At 38.6% G+C, this 21,670-nt stretch overlaps 1 long non-coding RNA gene across 1 annotated transcript in view; it reads left to right on the forward strand.

Annotated features, from left to right (window-relative positions):
• Positions 1-1,783: 1,783 nt before the first annotated feature.
• Positions 1,784-21,670, forward strand: part of LOC106027714 (uncharacterized) — a 126,547-nt gene continuing 106,660 nt past the window's right edge. Inside the window, exon 1 of the long non-coding RNA XR_010044013.1 lies at positions 1,784-8,267. This is a non-coding gene — a long non-coding RNA (uncharacterized LOC106027714). The remainder of the gene's footprint in view (positions 8,268-21,670) is intronic.

Consider the following 21,670-nt stretch of genomic DNA (forward strand, 5'->3'; position numbering starts at 1 on the left):
ACAGTTAATTATTTTTTGGGTTTGTCATTAGCAGCCTCACTCGGCTATGCATGTCACGATCAAAGCTCTCAGGAGCTCTGTACACTTGTGGCAGGCAACATTTTTTCTTCCTTCTGTTAGAGCAGTAGAAAAGACTTTGTAGCTCTACCTGACATCCTAGGAAGACCCAGAGCATTTCATATCTTCTTCATTTGATGCTTCTGGCTTGAAAAATTGACAACAAATAATATATGCATTGTTACCACTGGGAAACTTACAAAGCTCCTCGCTTTTATACTTGAACAACTCAGAATTAAAATTTGAAACCAGGGCTAGATAAAGACCCAAAATAGCAGCAGAGAGGGCACAAAAACTACTGTGAATTGGGGAAGTAAATAATGGAAACATAAAAATGCGCTGCACTGTTCTAAAGAAGGAGAGAGATTGTAAGTAGGCTGTTGAATCAAACTGGTTGAATCAGGCAGAGAAGTTTGAAGGTAGGGCCAGGGCTTTACTCCTGCACCAGGCATACACATCTATGTGCCTTAGTTTACCCTTCTATAAATGGGGTCACTGTGAGTTTTAAAGCAATGAATGAAACATAATGTATGAAATGCAAATCAAGTGGTAAATATCCTGAAAGCTACTTATGTTAGAAATGATTTGTTGCTATGCATAAGACTGGGAAGTGTGGGTATCCTCTGAGTGGGGGGGGGCAGTCTCCATGAGCAGTGGTGAAAGATGAGGGTCCTTAATACCCTGAGTACATCTGTTCAGCTGAGCTCAAGGAATAGGGCCAATGGCTCATGAGAGTTTAAAAATATACACATATTCCCGGGTTGCCTACCACCCTGCCTGCCAGCCTAGATGTCGATCAACGGGGCTGTGGTCGGATTTTGGAACCTGCACATTCCAAGTCATCCTCAGTGGCTCTGATGACAGTCTAGGGACTAAAGGGTTAGAAAATGACCAAGAGACAGAGCTAGTTAAAAAAATCCCAACTGTAGCAGTGACTTAAAGAAAAATGTTGGAGGACCTTGAAGCTGTCTGAGGATCTGATGTAAAATGTATGGATACGTTTTAACAATGTAGTATATATTTGAAAAATCTGCATCCATTTCAAAGCCATTTCTTTCACCTCTACAGTTCAGCTACATATCGCTGAAGAAAACCCACAGTAAGTGATTACTTATGGGAACGGAATTCTTTGTGACACAGTTAAGAAGGAATCCAATAGAGGGATTCTTTCACCTGGTTCCTGGTAGGTCACAATGGGAAGAGCCAGCTCTTCACTGAAAACCTGTGAGGACTTTTGCTGGGAAACTATTTTTCCTCGACTCCCTTACGGCTAGGTATGGCCATGTCAGTGGCCTCATCAGTGAAATGAGAGGGACAGTGACACATGCCACTTGCAGGAAGAGAGGGTCAAGAGTGAGCCACTCCTTCCTCTCTCTCTCTCTGTCTCTCAGTAGCAGGAATTGAATCAGGACTTCGTGCATGCCAGGCAGGCACTGTGCCACTGAGCTATATCCCTGGCTCCAATTCGTGTTTTTCTTGCTTTTTAGGCTGGATGAACAGAGAAAACTTGGAAACCACATATTTAAAAATAGAATAGAGACTGGGTTTCAGAGGAGCTGCTGATCAGAAATACTAATTTTGTTTATAAGCAGAAGAAAAACATTTGATATATGTAAGCTGATGAGGTTTTAGCTTGCCTACCTCCTTCTCTGCCTCTTCCCCTCCCCTTCCCTCCCCTCCCCTCCCCTCCCCTCCCCTTCCCTTCCCTTCCCTAATACCAGGCAGTGTTTAGCCTTAGGTCAGCATTTGAGAAACGAGACACACTTGCGGTCTTTTGACCTAGGTCAGTAGGGTAAATGCTTCCCATGGAGGGCAGTGAATTTCATGGATGTTTTCCTAGGAAGCAAAGCAATGAATGAAGCCAGTGTTGTTCTCCAAGCAGTGGTGGAGGTAAGTCAGAGACTTGGGTTGGTGGACTCTTCCCTCTAGGCTAAGCTGTCTCTTCAGCTGAGTGGGTTTCGTTCCAGCAGGATGGTGTGGCACTGACCACATAGTCACAGATTGCAGAGAGCGGAGGGATCTCTTAGTTCCGCTGCCAGCACGTTGTGCTAAAGCCTTTTTATTTGAAAGTGAGGTGATTCTCTTCCTTTACCCTTTGGTATATGTTTGGGAGTTGAAAGAAAAAAAAAAAACAATGCCACTGTGACAGGACCTGCTAGATGTTTCCAAGTCACTAATCACTTTCCTTCACGGACGCACACTAGGCTCATTTCCCTGTGTAGTAGTCACTGCTCCCCACTGCTGGGACTGACCACTGCCGCCCTGCTTACAGGACGGTTTCATTGTTCAGTTTCAAAGGTTTCAGTCCCTGGTCAGCTGGCTCCAAACAAGAACTTCATCATGCAGGAAGCAGAGCACAGTGAAGGGGAGCACCAGGAAGTGACACCTTTCAGTGATCTCCCTCCCTCAAGCAGCCACCTCCCGGTAGCACATCCTGCTATGAACACCAGGGAATTAATCCACTGATGACTGCAGTGCCCCCGATCCGATCACTCTGCAGCCGAGGTGACAGTTCAGATTAACTGGCTCACTCAACTTGACTTGCAGTTCAAGGTAGCTCTGACTGAGTTCTTGCTCATGAAAGAAATGCTGTAAGTGACATTTTTCTGGTCTTGAAACATTGTCCACTTTGATTCAGCTGGGAGATCAATGTCCATTGTGTCCTTGGCCCTTAAATATTGAAGATGGCGAAACCTTATGTTACCTTGGGTGTCTAAATGACTGTGTGAGAAGAACAACCCTACTGAGCTGGTCACCCGCTCAGCAGGAAACAAAGTCCTATTGCATTTGAAGCAGGATACACACTGGCAGTCTCAGTATTTTGGAAGACTGTATCACTCTAATCAGTTTACTCAGCAAACAAAATTTGGCCCATATCACCATCCCTTCCCCTGTTTTTTTAAAACTTTATTTCAACATAACTATGCTTACAGAAATAGACTCATACAGGTTAAAAGAATACAATTTAATTTATCCTATACTATTTCTACCAAAAAGTTCATACCCCCTTTAAAACATCTTTAGATTCTTAAAAAGCTTATAAGTACATGAATATTTAGACATATGCAATAGGTATATATTACACACCAGATCTTTATACACATATATAATACACCTGTGTAAGTGGTCCAAGCACCCAAGTTAGGGTACAAGATGTTCAATAGTCAGGCAATTATTTATTTTGCAAAAAACCACATTGGTTAATGGAAGGTGGAGGGATGGCTATGGATCAGAAAATGTACTCATATTTTTCCTTTTTCTAAGCAACCTGTTTGCTTACATTAAAATATTTGAGAGATTAACTTCAAAATTGCATCTTTTAAGATGAAAGTGGTGGGTGAAAGGCTGAGTCCTCTCAGACTGAGGAAAGCTCTATGGAGGCTTCCCAGGCCCCTGAGGGCATTCACAGCACGTTACGGAACACCTATGTTCAGCGGTGTGGATCGGGTGAACTCTAAAGTTTCTCTTGGATATAATGCAATCTCATCTTTGTGGAAAATGTAACGTTTTCCCATTTCTTGTTTCTAACTGTGTGGCTGACAAATAACACTAAATTCTATTTCCACTTTCCTTTTTGATTAATGGTAACCTAACTAGACTGAACTGATGGGAATCCAATGATATTTTATCTTCCTCTCCAAGGAACCCACATTTGAAAACATCAGGTTCCTGGGAGTCTGACCAAATTGCAATCTAAGATCTGTGTCAACACTTTTGTAATTACTTTTGTAGAAGAAACTTTGATATCTGCTTTTGATGATAGAAATATTGGATAGAGTTAGAGTTGAGTTAAATTTTACTCCTGTGTATGTACGATGATTAATGTCCATCACAATAATTAATAACACTTTCTCTTTTAGCTGTATGGTGAAATCTATTCATTTGTTAGTTTCCGGCCTTATTCTGAAGGATTAGTAAAAGAATTTGTTTCATTTTAAAGAGAAAAAAAGATACAGAATTGCATAATAATAGAATATAAACAATGGTTAATATATTATGTTTTGTTATCTTCAAAATAGTTGCTCAGATTACAAGATATAGGCATACAAAATGGACCAAACAATATAAGAATAAACCATTCTCTTTAATGAACTAAAAAGCATTAGTAGTACAACTGTCTTAGCTATCTGGTGTACGTGTGTATATATATATATTTTTTTTTTTTCCCCTTCCTTCTTTTTTCCTTTCCCCCATCTTAGTTGTTCTTTCCTTTTGAGCAATTTCTTTCCCTTTCATAGTATTTATTGTACTTTTTGGATCTTATTTATTCTTTCAACTTCTTACACTAGGGAGACAGTATGATGTTTTTACATGCATTTCACTTACAAGTATGGTCTCAAGTTGCATCCATTTACTTATACAAGCCTCCAGTTTGTCCCTCTTTATATATGAGTAGTGCTCCATTGCATGAAAACACCACAACTTTCTTATCCATTCCTCAATCGATGGGCATTTGGGTTGTTTCTAAGATTCAGCTATTACAAATTGTGCTGCTATAAACATGGGTGCACATATATCAATGTGCTGTGATGTTTTTAATTGTGGGATAATACCCAGAAGGGGAATAGCTGGATCAAATGGAACCTCTAGTGCTAGTTTTTTGGAGAATTTCCATACTGACTTCCACAGTAGTTCTATCAGTCTGTATCCCACCACCAGAGGATGAGTTCCTTTTTCCCCACAGCCCTGCCACCATTTGTTATTGGTTGATTTCTTGATGATAGTCATTCTTTGGGGGGTGAGAGGGAATCTCAGTGTTTTTTAATGGAACAATTCTTTTTTTTTTTGGTACCGGAATTGAACTCAATCTTATGCTTGCCTGGCAGGTACTTATGCCACTGAGCTAAATCCCCCGCCCCTCAGTGTTGTTTTAATTTGCATTTCTCTAATGTGAATGAGAAAATCTTGACTGATCTTATCAGTCAGGAAAACAGATGGGATAATTAAACTGGGTAATAAATAGAGTAACAAATAAGGACAAAGTGTATGAACCAGGGATTAGCACAGTAGGTATCTGGAAGCTAATAACAGTGGGAGACTATCATTGTCTGTGGGCCTGAAGGCAATGGAGGAAAGCTTTCTAGAACCAGCAGACAGGAAAAGCACATGAACAGAATTGTCTGAAAGAAGCTATGGCCTCTGGTTGAGAGAAACTGGCAGCTAATAGTTCCTTTAAGCCAGGAAACGGAGCAATAACTCAACATCACTGTTCTCGCCTGCCTCTCTATCTGCAGGGAAGTCCTGGTAACCAATCAATGGCCAAATGGAAACCAGAGACCAGGGAAATTCACTTACATAATCTATACAAGTCAGCTTAAGGGGCTAGAGAAGTGAAGAGGAAGATAAAAACTCGATGTGCAAGGACAAACAAAATACCTGTCTATTGCCCAGGGATCTCTGTTATGAAATTGAAGAGTACTAGTAAAAATTAGAGTAATTAGTACTCTTAGAAATCAAAGTTAAAGAACTGATCATTAATTTAAGGTGCCATGCCATAGATAAGATTCTTCTTAATCATAAAAATATAAGCACTTGAGTTCTTTGTTCCACTGTGATATTAAAGAACCACATGGGCCATTTCATTTAGATTAGTTAAAATTAAATAAGGTTTCGGATCCATTTTCTCAGTGCCCATGCATGTCCTATGGCTAGTCACTGCTGGTTTAGGAAGCAAATGTAGAAGACATTTCTTCACTACAGATAGTTCTGTTGGATACTACTATTCTAGTGATTTAATTGTTAATTGCTTAATTTTTCTTTGCTTTGACTCAATATGAAAGTAAGATGACCATTGGGATTATTTATTATTCCCCCAAATTTAGTTCTTCCAAATATTATACAAATACACACATTAAAATATCTTATTGTGGGTAAATTAGAGTTTAGTTCCTGCAAATAAAAGATCTGGTAACTTGAGCAAAAATGAAGAAAAATTGAAAACAGTTGATAAAGCCTTGATTTTAGTCTAGTGAATCTGATTTTAGACATTTGGTCTCCAAAAACTCTGAAAAATTTTATGCTTTAAGCTTTAAAATTGTACTAACTTATGTAGCAAGAATAGAAAACTGATATAGTATTTCAATGATTTGTATTCCTCCAAAATTCAACCCTATATGACAAAAATTCTCAGTAGAGAGAATTTAACTGTAATTCAGTGTTTTTTCCTTTGGAAGTGATACTATAAGATTGATACAAAGGTTCAAAAAGTTCCTACTGTCTTACAAAAAACGTAAACTATATTAACTACTTTCCCAAAAGGAGATAGCCCAAAATTATGATTAGTTCCTGCGTCTTGCTCCAGATGTGGAAAATCTAGGCAATGTTTATCACTCACATCACTTTCTTATGATCAATTGAATTCTGATGCTACCCACATTATGGCCTAAATGGCAAGGTTAATCAATCACCTTTGCTAAACACTGTTTACAATATTTGATGTAGGACTCAAAAAGGAGCATGGAAGTTGCTAACAGAGGAATGACTTAGTAATGAAGAGGATGTGAGTGAGGATTAACTTTTTGTTCCTTGCACTTATAATTTTTTTATTTTTGAAACTGGGAACCAAACTCTGTACCTCGACCTTGCCAGGGAGGCGCTGTGCCACTGAGCTATATCCCCACCCCTTACATTTATAATAGCTTCTATACTTCTAACTTCAGATCTCTTGGCAGGAGTGGATTTCCCAGTGATGTACTTCAAACATTCTCTCTTTGAATATCTGAAACTCTGGTGGTTCTTGGTTTTTACCACTGAGCTTGGTTGTAAAAGTTGCCCCTGGGAATTAGCTGGGTTCCAGCCATTTTCCTTGATCCTATTTAGTAGCAGTAGCCACTTCAGGATCATGATCACAACTGAAGCACTCCTTTTGCGAGTGCTGTGAGGATCCCTAGTGATCATCTAGCAGTCTTAGCTTTCATGTCAGTGGTTGATTGGTTCTCTGCTTGGGAAATTCCTTCCTTGTACAGGAATTTGCTCTTTTCCATGGTAAAAAGTCCTAAGAAGCTAAGGTATTTGGGCCTGGGAGATCAAATGCTTAGGGGATGGATAATTTTGTGTGATAGAAAACTGCACTAAAGTTGAATTTCAAAAAGAAATGGAATATTTTGAGTACTGAGTGATGTGATCAGTTTTGCATTTAGAAAACAGTACTGTCGTAGAAACAGTCTTAGAAACAGTGCTTTGTAGTTAGAAAACAGTAAATATATTTTCTTTCTTCCAAGAGAGGTTGTATGGGACAGGTGAGTTTCTTTTCTGCTCCATTGTAAGCACCAGAGATTACATCTCACTTGCCCTTACAGAGTGAGAAGGGTCAGGGCCAGTTTATTAGATTATTGCTCCTTGAGGAGCCCTGAGATCTTGCTTCTCTACCTTCTGAGCCAATGTCACAGTGAAATCTCAAGGTATCATATCTTCCCCATCAATCTTTAGGCAAAAAGTTAGCTTTGTATGTACTAGTATTTCCATGTCACTTTACTTTTGAGGCAGTGTTGTGCTAGCTCAGTGCTGCATTAAAAACCAACTTGGCTGGGGTGTAGCTCAGTGGTAGAGCACTGGCCTAACAAGTGCGAGGTGTGAGTTGACCCTCAGCACAATGACAAACAAAAACCAAACCAAGCAAAAACAACTCATGCTCAAATCCAAAGCAACAACAACAGAGCAAAAACGCAAAGGTAAAATGAACTTAAGAGATGTGCCTGACGTCTATTTGATTCAAAAGTGTTGCTTAGGGTGTGTATTCTGCCACTCTCAAGTATAGAAGTCCTTCCATCTTTAAAAATATAGACTCAGAGTGAACATGGCACTCTTAAGATCACACAATTCTTTTGAACAGCCACCTAAGCTTTGTAGATACTAATTTTAAGACAAGACCAAAGTCAGGCTTTCTAACAATGCCTGGCACCTTGCTATTTCTTCTATACTTAAAAGGGATCAATGACTTAATAAAAGATGATTTGATTATGAGAAATAGTCTGTTAAAATATGCTAAGCTGAAAGGAAGATTTGGGCCACAGAATGGAAAGATAGGAGGTAGCATCTGACCTCAGCAGGGTTGACAGGGGAGCTGTGAAATCACCCAAACCCAAGGCCACTTCCATTTGCTTCATTCTCTTATTTTTTCCTATCAACTGGACTTTTTCTTCTCATCTTGTAGAAGATGAAAAAATGATAATTTCCTGTAAAATATCTCACAACTCAAATGGTCAACAATGGTAAGTTGGGGTCTCTCAGTCCAAACTCTAATGCAATTTGTGCAAAAATATATAATTGGCTTAGTTTGGAGCTTACAGTTACCTTCAGTCAGAGTGTCAGGTTGAGGTACGATGGTAGATTTCATGAGAATGAGACATAGAATCATTGTTTAAAAAGAGAAAGCAGAAAGGAAATGGGTAAAAGGGAATATGTACTCATCTCTACTACACCAGGTCAGTCTCTGTCTCTCTATCTAGTCTACAGCTTTACCAGACTATGAATTACTGTGGAAATTTGGAGCATACTAATACTCTTAAAACAAAGGCATGACTTGTTTCCTCGTTTGATAAACTGAAATAAGATTAAAAAGATCTTTAGCTTCATATTAACCTTTTGTTCATGTAATATGCTCGGTAAGGTGGTGTATGTATCCTTTCCAGGGTCAGTAGGAATAAATCACCAAATATGGTGCAATGCTGCATTCTAGACAGTGTGTGCAAAATATAAGATGAAAAGAGAAGAAAACTAAGCAACAAAACCAATGATAACAACATAAAATAATGACAAATAGGTTTTTTTTTTTTAGCTGATTTCTTGTTGATTTAAGAAATGGGACAACCAGGTCCATCATGAACATAAGACCTGCTTAAAACTGCTACTGATTGTGATCAAGTTTTATATTTTATTTAACTAAAAGTCTTTAGGAGTAGTTCTTTCCTTGATTTTTAAAAAAATTTCTTATAATCATACCTGTAATTCAGGTTCTTTTGATATTGAGTAGACGAAAAGATAAATGCAAAGAGTGTGTGTGTGTAACAGAGGGAAATTACTTAGATGAATTAAGGGAAAGTTTAATAAAGTTTAGGAAATGAATGTAAAGATAAAATAAATCTAAACCTGTTTGAGAAGATAGGAAAAAACCAGGGCTACACCATTGTTTTTGTGTCTATGGAGAGAATGGCAAGGATGGCTGTAGAAACCTGGGATAGAAAGAAATGAAACAATTTAAAATAGTTTACAGTTGTTAGGAAAATGGTCCATCTACCCCTTAAACACTACCTCGTCCACTAGTGCTTTCCAATTTTGTATATGTGAAATAGATTGTGTTTTCTGTAGCCTTTGAACCACATTATAATAACTATCAGAATATATAATAAACTTATTCCAAATTGAACTACTCATGGGTTATTCTGTGTAACCTTCTTTGGTTATGTTATGTCATGGGTTATGGCTCTACTAAAATAAACTTTTCTTAGGATAATTTACATCTTGGAAAATAGTTTTGACTTTCAATTTCTTTCCTCCAAAAATCATTTCAGCAGATAATCAACTAGGACCTTTTTTGAGAGTTCATAAACTCTTATAAAGAAATGTGATGGATCCAGATATACTATACTTCAAAGAGCTTAGGGACTGCATTATTCACCAGGGTAGACAAAATTCTCAACTAATGAAATGCCTGGCAAAGTGTATGTGCACAATTATTATTTGTTGGATGAGTTAGACAAGGAACATGTTCTATTATTTCCAAGGAGATTAAATGACATGATGTACTATATTGGATTTTTCATTTTATTTTTCAAAATATAATCATGTGAGTCAAATAAAAATAATTGTAGTTGTCAGATTGATTTGTAATTCAGTATTGAAAATCTGGGAGTTTCTGAGTCAGAGGGTGATGGTGAAGGTTGAATCTACATAATAGACCTTAACTGCTAGTTTGTCCCTGAAAACCTATCCAGAGCTCACTGACAGTAAAAGGAGTAAGAATTATGAACTGGACACATAACTTATCATTTTTTTATATGGCATTGACCTTGAATAGTGATAAATACATTAAAATGTCATAAATAATAAATCATGTAAGCCTGTTTTATTTTGGAATTTTAAAATTAAAATCTTAGGGAAGATAGGACAAAATGATGTAATAAATTAGAACCCTTGTTGAGTAAAATTAAAATTAAATTTTAATTATGATGGGAAGCTCTTTCCCTTTTCTCATATAATCAGATCTAGAAAAAATGTCAATCGATGATGTAAAATATTTTGCTATTTCTAATCTGCTGGCTTGAATGTCTCAAGGGTAGGGTTAATGTCCTATTCTTTTTTCAGTTCTCAAGGTCCTTACACAGGCTCTTCTCTGTTTTCAAGAGGAAGTTAACTAACAGTGTTAAAAGCCACCCAAAAATTAGTCAGATAAGCAAGTGGTTTGCCTCTTTATGGCTAGTTTTATTTGAAGTATTTTAGACTACTTCAAAAATCCACTTTGGACTTCTTCCCTTTCCCTAATAAGATGTTACTGTGCAAATGTTACTTAAAAAATGTTGAGGCTATTTGAATGGCAAGGATGTCACCAAAATTATTATATAAAAATTCCATTTTCCTTGGGGGCAAAAGGACAAAAGTGCTACAGACGCAGGCTTAACTTTCAGGTTTGAACTGAATGTATCTTGAAACATGAGGCGATTCATCCTTGGTTGACTAAAGCAATGCTTATGATAAAGTACCTTTTACAGAACCTATTTTGGAAAGTGTAAGTCTGTGACAGGCAATCAGTTGTTTTTCAGGAAGAGCTAAGGACAGTGTTAAAAGCCTTAATGTTGATGAGAAATGGGTTTTCTGATGCTTAGGGGGTAGAATGGAATGTTTGTTAAAAAACAGGTTAAGTTTTAAGGAAAACTGTAATTGGAACAAGATGTCACTGAAATGAAGTATTAGGGCAGGTTAAACCTCTAGTCAGAATGATAGGCCTGAAAGATGATTTTCCTGGGCTTGTCTTTGCCGGATTAAAGGATGCTCAGTTCTGTTAATTGCTGCATGGACCACTGACCTCTGTATTCAGCCTTGACTTTTGCTCCTTGCTTGAGATTCATAGATACACATTCCTGGTGGAGATCTCATGCAGCCTAAGATCGATTTTGCATTTTTCCTCTTTTTCCCAGTGCTCCCCAAGAATGGCCCCATTCCAATATTCCAGTCACTGTTAATGAAATTACCCTTCATTCGTTCTTTCAAGACAGAAAACTAGGAGTTATCCCATCAGGGTCGCCACCTGCCTTTCCAGTGCTTTAGTGGAATAGAAAGAGCTGACTCTTTTGGGCACCCAAGGATCCTACTCCATAAGCAAATCACAAGCTGGATCTTATCCCTCACTTCCCGTGTTGTCAGCTTGGTGTTCTTGTTCAGAGCAAGACATGTGTGAGTATGTAGGACGATCCTCATTCTAGTTCTTCTACTTTCTCTCTCACATTTCGACATATAAATATCCTGTAGTCTACAACTCTGCTTTATCATCCTTTAAATTAAATAGTTAACAGAAAAAGTGTATGTTATTTAGGAACACTTTCTATAAGAATGTAGCAAATGCCAGTGAATCCACAACCTTTCTAAGAGCCAGAACATTGCTGGCATCTTGCCTGGATCTTTTTTGCTTGATTTTTATTTGATTATGAATAGATGTTTGTAGTACATAATGTTTGTCTTAATTATTTTTCTCTCTGATTGTTGAGACAAAATATCTGATGCCCAAAGTTAAGGAAGGGAAGGGAAGGCCAGGTTATTTCTTCTAGGTTGGAGGTTTCAGTGCACACTCAGTTCAAAGGCAAAGTGACATGGCTGAGGGGCAGCAGTTCATGGCATCAGTAAACTGCTAAAAAGAGAATCACACCTTCTTCCCTCTATTACACTGTGCGGCTCCTCCCCTGGAGGAGGGCAGCACTCATACCACCAATCCTAGTGCTAGACAATGAACCAATCATAAATGCTAGATTTGGCCATGACCATGATTGCATGAAGCTTGGGGGAGGCATCTGAACACAAACCATGGCAATGTTTGCATTCCTTGTGGGGAGTTGGTGTGTGAACACCACACATCTTGATTCCTTTTACATCCTTTTCCTCTCTTCTCCCTCCCTTCACTTCTTGATCCCCTTCCCTTTTGAAAGATCTAGTTCCTTACTTCCTATTATCCATGTTTTATTTTGTTCTTTATTTATATATAATTTGTTTCTCATGTAAGAGAACCATGCAATATTTAAGCTTGTGAGTCTGATCTATTTCACTTAATGTTATGGTCCTTTTTTATCTTATTATCCTACCTCTGTCACACCTTGCTCTATGCTACAGCTTCCTAATTAGATTTCATCTCCCTTATGTGTGGGTGTCAACCCATGAACCATATCACACTGATGTAATGATAGCACTCCTATACTTAACAACTCTCCCACAGCTTTCTAGTTCCTAGAGAAGGATGCTCAAGTTGTTCAGTATGACAAAGGAGGCTGTGCAAGTTCTGTCCCCACATATGTGTCAATCAGTCTGTTGCCACCGGCAACTATTATGCTGGGAGAAACTAAAGGGGATCCCCATACAGAGGACTCTGCATCACCTTACCCTCCCCCTACTGCCAACACTTTCATTTCTGGCTGTCTCTGTCCATCTCTATCTCTTGATTTCTAGCTCTTTGAGGACAGCAAACACGTCTCATTTATTTCTCTTGCCCGTTTCTGGAGCATGATAAGGTTTCAAATGATTAAACTCAAATCAAGAGGAAGTCATATCTATTTGGGTAATGTCAAACTATCATTCTACATATTTGTCTTATTTATTGATTTTTTTAATTAATTTTTTGAGACAGGTCTCACTATGTAGTGCAGGTTGGCTATAATCTCACTTGTGTAGCTGGCCCCAAACTCATGGTGATCCTCCTGCCTCAGCCTCCCCAGTGCTGAAATTATAGGAGTGCATCAGCATACCCAGTTCTAAATATTTGTTTTAGATACAAATGCTTATCTAGGCAGTTGTTCTGAAGGACTTTTGTTGTGTACTTAATAATTCTTTGCTGTTGTCATCTAGACATAGCCTCTAACTTACCTTGGGGAAATTCTTCAACCTGAGGAATTATGCAAGGGATTTGGCAGTTCAAAGAGTCAGGAAATAGTGTTGGCCCCACTGTCCATTCCTAATGTAATTAAGTGAAGCCAAAAATCTGGGTTGACATTGCATGAACTCAGCCTCTTCGCAACTTTGTTCCAAGAATGGCTGGATATTGTTTTAAGATTTTCCTTCACACTCACATGATACTCTTGCTCCTCTTCCATCGCAGCCTTTTCTCTTTCCTGTCACCCAGAATCCTCAACCTATAGCTGCTGTGCAGGGTCCACTTATGGTCCCAGGAGCTCTGGGCTCCAGGTCACTTTTATTTGCTGTTCAGTTTCCTCTCCCGACCTCCGTCTTCAAATCCACCTTTCTTCGTGGGCTACCATTTATTACTAGGCTCCAGAAGGGAAGAAATCTCATTAAATTAATTCAATTACTGTATGAATGATGGTTATTTAACTGACTTTGTGCACTGTCTCAAGTGTATCTAAACTTTAGAAGAGCGATGCTATTCCCTCAAAGGAATGGAGCTTGGATCACACGTTGTACTTAATGGGCAGTGCATCTTGATATTTTTCTAATCTTACCAAATAATGAACATGCCTATTCCTTTTCCCACAAGTCACCTTTGCATAAATGTTCAGGTTGATGCTTTCACAAAAGAAATGATAAGAGTTACAAATATTATTTAGAAGGAAAGTCAAACCTGTATTACAAAGCACTTGAAAATCAACTTGAGAGATTCTTATCTGTGGGTATCAGTCATAAGGGCAAACATCCCAGACTCATTGTGCATAAATGAACTTAGCAAACATGAGTTTAGTTTTTTACGTTCTTTACTACCTAAACAACAACCTCAGGGTATGAGAAAACTTGGTTAGTGAAAGAATTTTGCCCTAAATGGGACGCTGCAGTAGTGGGAGGCTGGGAGGTGGAACCAAGGGGCTCTATCTTGAGGTCACCTTCCCTGCCCCTAGGCAATTTACCTGTGGCACGAAATGAATTCCAGTGGGCCACTTGTGCATCAGTAATGACCCTTAGGCACCACCCCAAACCTAAACTATATGTGTGCGCCCCACAACACGTGCCAGACAGAGAGAAAAGCCAGACCTCAATGGTCTGCGGGTTCTCTCTCCGCATTCTTAAAACAAAGGCCACTTTATTTCATATTTCTGTCTTTTTAGCCTTGCCAAAAATTCTATCAGTTAGTAATGTGGATGATTCTCTTTTTTCTGGTGCTAGTGCATAGCACAATGGTAAGGAAGACCTGAAAGTCCTTCAAAGTGACAAATATTTGTTGGGAATATAGTATTTCTAGGGCAGCATGCAATTAATAAGACATGATTCCCATCTTCACAAAGCTTATTAGAGGCCCTCATGCCCATACAGAAGCCAGGATGTGATAAATGCTGTAGAGGAGGTACAAATAGACTCCCTAAGCTCCAAGGAGAGGATTAATTCTAGATGGCAAAGACTGACAAGAGCTTTCAAAGGGGAAGCATCAGAAGAATTGCTACAATCTCACCATCTACAGATGCTGGGTGAGGGCGTCCAGGCAAAGCAAGAGAAGTGTGGGGGAAAACATAAAGCGGGGAAGAAGAGGAGGTGCAGGGTGTGGGTGGAGGTTTTGGGTGGAAGAGAGCTCAGACTCCAGGACTGCTGTGCTAGGCTTAGAAACACTTAGTGCACAACTCCTGCATCGTTTTGGAAAAATAATTATTTATTATTATGCTTTTTTTTTTTTTTTTGCTACTTAATGTCTTTAAATTCTGCCGTTTTCATTTTCAATCAGTTTGATTTCAGCAAATACAAACACCTGCTATCAATAAATGGAAAAATGTACAAAATTGCCCACATTTTAGTGTTTAATATTTAAATGTTACTATTAAATGCTTAATGCCTCCTCCAGTGAGTTTTAAATTTTCTGTAGTCTTAGATTGTATTCAGACATGGCTAGTAAGATTTAACAAGTAAGGATTGATCATCTAATAATAGAAGATGCCATGTTGGGTGCTGTGACTAGGACCAAGTTTCTGATAAGAGGACTGAGCTTTTGATGTGGCAACAAAGAATAGAAAATTCTCTGAGACTTAAAAAAGCGTTTGTTTCTTGCTCTCAGATGTGGGTTTGGCTGTGGCGAGACCACTGTGTGGGAAGACATGGGGTCTGGTCTGTGGCGTGGTTGTTATTCTAAGATCCTGGCTGAGAAGGAAGGATTTACAGGCTCTTCTCACAGCGGGTGAGGGTCTCAGGAGCAAAGGGGGCTGGCGAGATTTTACAAGGTTGATAAACTCATTGTCACTTCCAACCACTGGCCGAACCATGTCCCATGGTTGTCAGGTCAGTGGACTGGTGGACTGGGGAAGTATATACCGTCCTTAAATGGTGGTATATGGGAAAATGATCCAATATATCTAAAACAATAATGAGCTTAATAGGTGTGTGACAGTGAATTTCAAGGGCAATGCACATCATAAAGAAAATAAATCCAGAAAATGGAATAGAGAGCATGGGATCAGGGTGAGATGTTCCTTTAGAAAAAGGAGTTGGGAAGAGATGACTTTAGACTCAAGGTCTGAGTGATAAACCAGGAAATTCATGAAGAAGACTAAGGAAAAGGCATTGTGGACACTGGCAATGGTAAAAGCAAAGGCTCTGTGGTGTGCATGTACTTGGTTTGCTCAAAGGCTGGAAAGAGGGCTAATGTCACTGAAGCATGACAGATAATGGCATTTGGAATTCATAAGGATTCATAAGGAGCTAAATCAGGAGCTAGATCCCATGAGTTTCTAGGCCTGGGAATTCGGATTTTATTCTTACTGCAGTGGGAAACATTGGACTTTCAAGTCAGCGTGGTGATGCAATCACATTTATGTTTAAAACTATCTCTTTTGCTCTTGGGTGGAAATGAGCTATGGGACTGAAGGTGAGTGGGGTTAGGAGATGGATTAGAAGCTACTAGAAAGTTCAAGAGAGAGAGGATCATAGTTGAGCATAGGGTAATGGGCATGGAGAAAGCTACAAATACAAGATGGGACATATTTTCAAAGTATAACTGAGCTGGGCATGGTGGCACATGCCTGTGATCCCAGCACTCGGAAGGCTGAGGCAGGAGGATTGCCATGAGTTCGAGGTGAGCCTGGGCTATATAGTAAGACCCTGTCTAAAAAAAATAGTGGTATAACTGAGTAGGCTATTTGTCTTTTATGTTATAAGGGATGCTGTACTTTGGAGTAGCCCAAACAAACAGAGCCAAATGTAGTAGACATGAAAGCCATTGGGGGTCTAGGGAAAGTTTCAGGTCACCCATTCTTAGTTTCCATAATTCCAATAAATGAACAAACAAAATTAAATGAATGCATAAGTAAATAAATAGACACAGAATGACATTTAACTAATGCAGTCTTTCAAATTATTAAAGGTAAAATAAATATGCATAAAATGTAACCAATCTACAGGAGCAGAGCTTAGATTTCTTTGCTTTAACATGATTTTCTATTGGTCTTCTCAGAAAATGAACAAGATACAGGTCATTCCATAAGCTGTGCACTGAAGAATTTGACGTGCTGGTGGCAGTACTGGTTTATAACCTTATCTAAACCCTTCAAAACATACTGGCTTTGTGTCTCCCCGTCTGTAAGTGAGCACAGGCACTGAGAAACACACATTGAGCTTCTGGGGCCAAAAGTTTTTCTAAGCATGGATTTATGATACACATTCTTGAGAGTCATCCTCTCATGGGTTGACCTATTTGCTGCTGCCAAGGATAAGGGATAGTATACTATAAGCCTTATCAGTTAATATAGCAATTTTGCTTGTAATAGAGTGATTATGCCATTGTTTTGGTGAAAACACCTTAACACTGAATTGAACTGTCAGGGATTTGCAGGCAATGTAGCAATTTTTCAGATAGGATTCTGGCATTTTCTGATAACATCATTGTTTCATATCTGATTAATACTATTGCTGTTTGATTGGTGTTTCTAAGATATGAACTTCAGTAGCTTCAAAAGTCCTAGATTAGGGAAGGAGGAGACGTTTCTCAAGTGTCTGAATTTGATTTTCTCTGCCGTTTCGCCTCACCTGAGCTGGTCTTCATAGTTTTACTCCCTGAATATCTTATGATGAAAAGTACAGGGAATATCTTCCAAGATGTAAAGCTAATTTCAGCTTGTGTTTCTAATAAAGATCTTGTTAATTATAGTATTGCATATACCTTTTGTTATGGTTTATACATTGTGTCAACTTGAGAAGTCTAGAAGCTTAACTAAGTGACTCAGTAGCTCTACGTCCTGGGTTGTAGAGAACAAGCGGTTATAGTTCTAGGATATTGTTCATTGTGCCAATTTGAGGAGGTGAGAACTTTAACTGATTCAGCAGGGGGCCGGGGTCCCTAGTTTGTAACATCCTCAGCCTGTGCAAAGCTGAGGGCAGGGAGAGGATGTGAGTGCTACACCCACCCCAGGGGAGCAGCCTGCATACAATTAGAGGCAAATGAGGGGAACTGGATTGTTGCTTCCTCAGAGGAGCTCCAGTCTTTGCCTTCAGCTCGGAAGTGGACTCCTGGCTTCTATCAGACTTTGGCTTCTGCTTGGGACTTTTCAGCCTTCATCGTAAACTCTCCAGCCTTCCATCCAACATTCTTCAGTGTTCCATCATGGACCCATTGGCCTCCTCATATGGATTTGTACGGGACACTGCAGTAAGCTCCAGCCCTTGGGTTGCACCCTCCAACCTCTAATATGCAGACACCCCTCTGCACGCTCCCTCATCTGACTCTGTGGCTGACCATTGTAAGCTAATCTTGTAATTTCTTATACAGTTGTATATTTTATGTTATATCTGTTTCTCTAGTAAACCCTGAGTGATACACTTTTCCTGATTTAATGTTGAACATTTAAATGGGATATCTTAACATAAATACAATTCATATACATATATGTCAGATAGCTCCCAGAAAGAAAAATAAAAGTAAATATTTAGTTAAGGGTCCATTCACAGAGGGTAACTATTATGGAAGCCAATAATAGGTGTGGAGTGATAGAATTTTTGGTGCGGAAGGGAGCCATCTGATAGGATTTTCAGCATGGCTAAAATGATAAGAAGTATGAAATAAAAATGGGCTTTATTTTAAGAATGTGGGGAGAGACTCCATGACCTCCAGGGTCTGGCATTCTCTCCGCCAGACACGTGGTGTGGGGGCATACATGTAGCTTAGGTTTGGGGTGGTGCCTAAGGGGCGTTAGTGGTGCACAGGTAGCCCATTGGTATTCATTTCATGCCACAGGCAAATTCCTCGGGGCGGGAAGATGACCTCAAGATAGAGCCTCTTGGTTCCACCTCCAAGGCTTCATTGGCTACAATGTCCCATCTGGGGCAAAATCCTTTTATGGAGGTACCCAGATACTAGCAGCAATGGAAGCCATTGCAGTTCTTAAGTTTGAAGGGAAAATAGCATTACTGAAACCAGGTGAAAGATGGAACTTTGGAGAGGGAATTAGCATTGATTACAGTCCTACAGGAATATAACTTGTCAGAAATGTAGTTCAAAACATGGATTGTAAGGAGAAGGAATATAATGATGTCTATTGGTCCTTTTTGATATACCTGTTGGCCAAACCTAATTTAAGCCAGGCTGGAAAGAGGCTCTTCTGATGTGGGCCATCAGACCATTCTGCTAGAGAGGAGAAGAGCTGCATTTAGGGGACAAATTGAACAATTAATTTTTCTTCCCCAACTCCAAAGATGTTTGACTTGAGTTACATTCCTAATCTTTTATTTTGAGATGCTCTCATTAAGTTGCTATGTTGCTCAGGCTGGGCTTGAACTTGTGATTCTTCTGTCTCAGCCTCCTAGAGTATTGGTATTGTAGGGATGTAGAACCACACCTGGGTACAATTTATATATATATTTTTATTTTTGAAAAGAATAAAACCAAATGAGGACAATAAATGGGGTCATTCAAAACAAAAGGATGGACAAAGTACATAATTTAAAACCACAATACAGGGTGATCTACAATGGTTACCATGATGTCTCTTGTTATCTTCAAGTGAATTGCCCATATCATAGAATTGAATATAGCAGTGCAGAACAAAATCAATAAAAACAAAATATTGGAGACATTATAGGACTAAAAAATAGGGTAATAGTCAAACCAGAATAGGTATCATAGTGAATCTTAATGTCTTCAGTGTAGTTGCCTATACTCTCAGACTTGATACTATCAAACGTAACAGATTTGAATAAAATCAGTCAAGACAAGACAGCAATCAAACAAGATAGATTAAAATAAAATCAGTCAAAACAAGGCAGTGAAAGCAATATGGGATTTCAGGTTAAGTAAACAGGAAATTAAAAATGTTTACTGTAGTATATCCCGCTATTTTGGAATAGCTGTCCATGCCCTCAAATCTAGTACAAGTAGACAAACTGGAACAGAATAGAACCAAACTAAACAGAGCGATGAAAGCAACATGGGTTTCAAATCATGATACAAGATTAATGCCCACTGCCTTCCCTATTTAGACAATTCCTCCCCTTTCATTTTCCCAGGGTGCACTGTACATTTTGTATCCCGCTAACTCCTTTAGTTTTTAGGTTAGGGAGGCAACCTGCTATTTATCTAAGTGGTCCTGAACCTTTTTACCCCTGAGCTTGATCTCAGGTTTTATCCATTTACCTACAAGAGCCTAAAGTTTTCCTTCCTCATAGCTGAGCAGTCCTCTGTTGTATAAAAGTGTTATGTCTTTCCAACCAATCTGCAGCTGAGGGGTGAGCTACCCCACTTTTTTCTTGTTTCCTGTCACATAGAGCATTATTTTATCATCTTTGACTTTCAGTCCATAAGCCCTCTTTCCAGTTAAATATATTTCTTATATAGAGCATCTTAATGGACCCTATCTCCTGATCCACTCTGCCTGTGTTTCTTTTTATTAGTGTATCGAGATCATCCATATTGGTGATTATGGCCAACCTTCTCTGCCTCATCTCTGCCATGCTATTTTTCTGTCGTTGGTTGTCTACTTTTCCCCTTCATTCCACTGTCTGCCCCATTCAGTGAGCCCCCTCTGCCACTGTTCCTGAAACCATGGTCTTTTTTCTCTTTCTCTAGAATGTCCTTCAGTATTTTTTGTAGGGTTGAATTGGTGGTCACAAACTCCCCCAGTTCCTCTTTGTCATGGAAGCATCTTGTTTCTCCATTAATTCTGAGAGATAGTTTTGCAAGGTACCTCAATCTGGGTTGGAGGTTATTTTCTTTCAGAGCTTGCAATACTTTGCTCCAAGCTCTTGTTGATTTGATGGTTTGTGTTGAGAAGTCTATCATGATTCTGATGGGCTTTCCTTTATAGGTGATCTGTTTCTTTTCTCAACAGCTTTTAATGTTCTGTTCTTTTTTTATTTTAAAGAGGGTAAGATTAAATATAATGAAACACAACAAAACAGATCATAAGGAAACAATTTTAAGAAATACGGGTTTCAAAGCAAGTCCATTGGAGATCTTCACTGTCTATCATACTGTCTTTAGTTGTCCCCATCTTCACAGACAGTGAATACATACTAAACATTATAGAACTGATCTAATCAGAACAGGATACTGAAGGCTTTTTAGGTCTTCAAGACCTGACATTAGGGAAGTCAACAATGGCTGCCATAATGTCTCTCATTCTCTTTGAAGTAGCTGTCCATATCTTTATGTATGCTGAAATTAAACATAAGAGACTAGACTAATATCACTTTGAACAGTGAATAATAGTATTGCTAGATTTTATATCATAATGCTACAGAGTTAGCACTGGGTATCTTAGTGTCTCTTCTTCTTCAGAGTATCTGTTCATTACATCGCGCATTATATAATCTGTTCCTGTAAACTGAGATTCTCCATATGTGTGAATCTCTACATGCATACCAGTACACTATAGGGAAAAACAGATCAAACAAGATAACAAAACAAATTCCTAGAAAAACATAAAATGAAAAAGACATATAAAACCACAAAATTAGGTGATCTACAGTAGTTCTATGTTTTCACTTGTTATTTTCAATAGAATTGTCTACATCATCAGACATAGTATAACTGAACATAGCATTACATAGCAATTTTAATAAAAACACAACATTGGAGACATTGTAGGATTTCAAAAGCAGTTAATAATCAAATGAGAATGGATATCTTATTACATCTTGTCATCTTCAGAGTAGTTACCTCTACTCTTTGATTTGATACTATTAAGCATACCAAATTCAAATAAAATTAGTCAAGACAAAGCAGTGGTCTAACAAACCAGATTCAAATAAGATCAGTCATAGTAAGACAGTGTAAATAATACAGGGCTTAAGTTTAAGTTAATAGGGAATTAAGAATATTTCCCGTAGTATATCCTGCTATTTTTGGGATAGCTGTCTGTGCCCTCAAATCTAGTATGAGTAGACAGACCGGAACAAAATATAATCAAACTAAACAGAGCAATAAGACTAATGTGGCTTTTAAATCATGATACACTATTAACAATGCCCTCTGCCTTCCTTTTTTAGGCAATTCCTC

This window comes from Cavia porcellus, unplaced genomic scaffold (genome assembly GCF_034190915.1).
Source record: "Cavia porcellus strain 051 isolate PalLab524CR breed Dunkin Hartley unplaced genomic scaffold, mCavPor4.1 scaffold_2, whole genome shotgun sequence".
In the NCBI taxonomy this organism is placed as follows: Eukaryota; Metazoa; Chordata; class Mammalia; order Rodentia; family Caviidae; genus Cavia; species Cavia porcellus.